Below are 5,000 nucleotides of genomic sequence, written 5' to 3'. Positions count from 1 at the left end.
AATATGCTTGATTATTGGAAATGGAACTCCCCTCTTGTAGCTGTGTACAGCAATAACCTTGGATGTAACATTCGCAACAAATTGATTTATCACTGCGCTAGAACATACATCCTTGCAACTTGGTGGCTCCCTTAGTGAGGTACTCGTAGTTCTTAGTGCCTTAGGTTAGTTTAGATTAGTATCCATTTATGTAATGTTAAGGAAGGGACTTTCATTATTAAGGAGAATGTAACCGCCTAGGTTAGGTTAGATTATTACCTTCGCCAACGAAGATGGGACGAGGTTATTTCTTCGCCCTTATTTTTCTGTTTGTTTGTTTGTGAACAACTCTCCTGGCCACAATATTACTCATAGAGTAGTGAAACTTGCAACTTTTATGTAGAGATATGGAAGTGATTCAATTTTGGAATTCCTAGGTCAAAGGTCAAGGTCGACGAAAAGGTCGACTATATTAACCATAACTTTAACACCAAGTTCCCAGATGTCACAGACTTCGTATACGCCTACGGTAATAGTTGATTCTGGAAAAGGCAAGCTGGTTTAGAGAAATAAGCTGCCTTGGTGGAGGTCTGCACTCGGTGTGTTTTTCTAGTTTTGAGATGTTTCCCTGTAATTTAGTCCTTTTCATTCCTTTTTCCAGCTGGATGATATTCCAATATGTAAGAAAATTATTTTTGAAGGTAATAGGGAGGAAGATTTTAAGCATCACATCTACTCTCTCAAAAAACTAATTCGGTTTAGCTGAATGTATTGAATATACTAAAAAATTGGAGTCTTTATATTTAGCATCAACCAAAATTACTATAGCTTAAAACGAAATCAAAAGGCAAACACAAGAAATTGCAGTAAAGTTATATATCTGAGTTCTAGTAAAAAATTAAGATGTCTGGGCCTGCGCAACCTTACATTTTGGAGCAAAATCTAGTTATACTGAAATTACAGGATAAATGCCTTATATCTTGAGTAGACCTTATGATTTCTTGAATTAGATATATCATATTTTATTAAAAAAAATTATGGTTGCACAAACTTTAATGCGCTTCTTATGGTTTAATATATCATAGAAAGTAAAAGTTCTTGAATCCATCATCATTTTTGTTGGCATCAAAACCTTAGTGTAGATAGCTATTTGATTGTAGTTTAATTTGCCATGGATATTTTAAAGGTGAATATAAATAAACACTATAATATAAGAGAATATTCTGTTTAGTAAAAAGATGATTAAAAGACTAAAGGAGAAAAACGTGAAAAATTTACATTGAAGAAAGATGTGGAAGATTTGTGCAACCATCAGCAATGAATGCACTAAATCCAAACAGCTTTAATCTTGTGTTCCAAATTCTTTAGTGGAGTTTTTGAAAGCTTGGTATAGTACCAGGTTTGCTTATCAATAGAGCAATGGGACTAAAGGTTGTCTTTTGTGCTTGGAAATGCCAGGCAGTTGCCAAGATACTTGATGAACATTTTGCCACAATACCCATGTCTTAATCTGAAAACCCTAATAGTACAGTGGAACTTCATTCTGTGGAGTTTTCCTCAGCTTCAGGTATCACTACATATCTTAGACACAGCATACTGGGACCTTTCCGACAGTGTGCGAGCGAGCCGTTTAGTCCATGGGAAATAGCTTTTTAGGTCAAACAAATTGCAATATTTTGTTTCATTACGTGAAAATGTTATATGGACTCTTAGGAACACCATATCCAAAATGGGACAAATTCGGCCATTTTGAAGTTGTGAAAATCACACTTTTAACGTTTTCGGAGAGTACATTTTTCCATATTTTCCCGTTTTTCTCCAAAACGGTTCATCGTACGGGTAAGAGGTATTGGTACAAAAACGATAGAAATTTAAATTCTACACATGTTTGTCTCCATAGGTATTTACCCTAAAATGGAAATTATTTGCACAAACAAGCCCGGAATTGGAATACACACATTTTGGAGAAACTGAAAAAATCGACTTTGTACTCACATTTACCTAAATATCTCCTTAACTACTAACTTTACGGTAAAATGTCATAGAATTGTTCCTTTAGATTGAAGATTTTTCTTTATTTTGAAGCATTCACTTTCCATTATATCTTGATATTTTGGCAAAAGAATCACACACATGCAAAAATAGACACAATTTTAATTCATGGAAAACAGATGAAAATAGAAGGTTCAGTAAAACAAATTGCTATAGTTTATTCTATGCACGAATGTGTCATTTGGACTCTTTGGAACACCACAGTAAATAATATGACAAATTCGGCCATTTTGAATTTGAGCAATTCCATATTCAAAATGGCGACCGTTCTCACTGTTTGAACTGAAGTATCTTTTCAAATTTCCCGAGGTAGCCATTTAGGAAAAGCATCCTTCCTCTTCTTACTAATGGTTGACTTGGATCCAAACAATTTAAGCTGTATCTTTACTACCCTGATGTTTGTAAATGACGAGTGCATGAAATACAACATATCGCCTGTCATCACATTTGATCAACCCTTGTGGCTCAAGGCAGGGCATATCATCAGCCATGAAAACCAACTCAAACATATTGTTCTCATCCTCGGGCCATTCCATACCTTAATGAGCTTCCTGGGCACTATGGGTCACATCATGAAAGATAATCGACTGAGAACACCACTGGAGCTTGTGTATGGGCCCAACACTGTCAACCATATGCTGGCTGGAAAGGCATATGAGCGAGCAGTACGTGGCCACTTCTTAGTTGATGCTGCTTTGAATGTATCAGCGGTCAAAAAAGCATCAGATCATGAGGCCACTCAGAATTCAATAGATGGAGCAATACAGAAGTTTGACAAAGTTCTTCGATCAACAGAAACAGAAGTGGAAGCTAAAGACCAGGACATATTGGCAGTTGAAGAGAGGCTCAGAAATATTCAGGATCAGCTACAACAGAGCCCAAATGGAAAATTATGGGTTCAGTACATGGAGATGATGGATATCCTGCGATCCGCACTCAGAGGTCAAAGAACCAGCCAGACAACATTGTATTTCGGGGCACTACAAAGAATGCTTCCTTTTTTGCTGCCTCTGGACACAATAACTACACAAAAGCAGCACATCTATTCCTCCAGGACATGGTGGACCTACAGAAAACGAATGAGAAACTCTATGACCAACTTATTGAGTCTGGTTTGTTCTTCATTAGGAGATCGGACAAATACTGGGCTGGGTTAGCACCAGATCTTGTTATTGAGCAGGTGTTAATGAAATCCATAAAGTCAACAGGAGGCTTAACACATGGAAGAGGTATGGATGAAATTCAACAAGCAAGATGGTTACAAGCCATGCCAGTCTTTGCTCAGATAAGTAATGAAGTAAAGAGTGTCCAGGAGAAGACTGGCACTGAAAGAAACAAAGATTTGACTGAATCCAGAAGGATGAGAGATCAGGAGGATACTTCAAAGATTTTCCAGTACCTAGAACAACATAGTCCTTTCACAGAAAATGAGTATTTGTACAACATTATTTCAGGATTATCCGCACCACAGTCAAATGCTCACCTTGCCAAATATTTTGGGAACAATATAATCAAAATGATGGAAGACCAAAATGCAGCAAACTGTATCTTCAGAAAGAAACACCAAATCAAGACAATGGGTCAGAAGATAGTAACAGATGGAGTTGAAGTGCAGATAGATCCTCAAGCTCTATTTCAGCGGTTACTTGTGATAGCCAGTAATGCTGAAATCAGCTTAAGTGAAATCATGAGGTTTGAGCTCTCTGTATACCCACCATCACTGTTCACAAGCAATGAACTTCCTTGAAGTGCCACCAAATCTCAGCTTGCAGATGGCATATCAAATTCCACTATAAGTCAAGCTGAGTCAATCCCTGATGCTGAATGTTCTGTTTTTGATGGTGGATCCTTGCTTCAACGCATCAAATGGACTGCAGGAGAAACATGAAGATATTGCATCCAAATATGTTGTTTTTTTCAAGAGAAATAGCTATCCTATTGTTATCTTCGATTGATATAGCAATACTTCATCGACAAAATATGACTCACCTGACACGCACTAAAGTCTTTACCTTTGGAACTATGGAGGCATTTCTAGCAAACCATAAAAACAAACAGAGATTTATCAACTTTCTCTCTGAAACTCTGAAGGAGCATGGTGTATCTACAAAGCATGCAGAGGGAGATGCAGATTTTCTAATAGAGCAAGAGGCAGTTAACATGACAGTTAGCAAGGTAACATACGTTATAGCAGAGGATACTGACATTTTGGTGCTTCTCTGTCATCACATGAAGTCTACCAGTCAGCCCCTGTTCATGGTATCACAGAAATCCAATATGAAGCATCCCATTTGGAACATCGGAGAAATTAGTGCACGACTCGGTGAAGAATGCTGCAGGTGTTTGCCATTTATGCATGCTCTGTGTGGATGTGACACCACGTCAAGGTTAAACAAAATAGGAAAGGGAGCTGTACTGAAAAAACAAAGTGTTCTCTGCGAGTGTGCTGTGCCATTCTTGTCTCCCACCTCAACTCACGAGGAAATAAAAATAGCATGAGAACGAGCAATTATTCAGATGTACAGCTCTAACAGTGATTGTGCAACTCTTGATGACCTGAGAAAGAAAAAGTTTCAGGGCAAAGTCATCAAGAGGTTGAGAAGTGTAGATATGAAAGACCTGCCACCTACTAGTGATGCGGCAAAATATCACTCATTCCGGGTTTAATATCAAACACAATTCTGGCTAGGTAACAGTGATATTAAACCTGACGATTGGGGCTGGAAGAGAAATGGAAGAAACTTAATTCCCTGCACGATGGACAACAGCCCTGCGCCTGATGCCTTGCTGAGAGTAATCAGATGCAAATGCAAAGGCTTTTGTGACACTCAGCACTGCTCATGCAAAAAACACGGGTTATATTGTACAGATTTTTGTGAGGAGTGTCAAACTAGCACTTGTGTTAACATATTAATAGACGAAGACACTTGACCTGATTAATTTAGTTTGTGCATGTATTTTGAGCAACA

At 37.9% G+C, this 5,000-nt stretch overlaps 1 long non-coding RNA gene across 2 annotated transcripts in view; it reads left to right on the top strand.

The window, feature by feature from the left end:
* LOC137622254 (uncharacterized) overlaps positions 1–5,000 on the top strand; it is an 848,023-nt gene that overhangs the window by 495,556 nt on the left and 347,467 nt on the right. The window lies entirely within an intron of this gene.

The sequence above is a fragment of the Palaemon carinicauda genome, chromosome 2 (assembly GCF_036898095.1).
Source record: "Palaemon carinicauda isolate YSFRI2023 chromosome 2, ASM3689809v2, whole genome shotgun sequence".
In the NCBI taxonomy this organism is placed as follows: Eukaryota; Metazoa; Arthropoda; class Malacostraca; order Decapoda; family Palaemonidae; genus Palaemon; species Palaemon carinicauda.
This window is presented reverse-complemented; position numbering and strand designations above follow the sequence as displayed.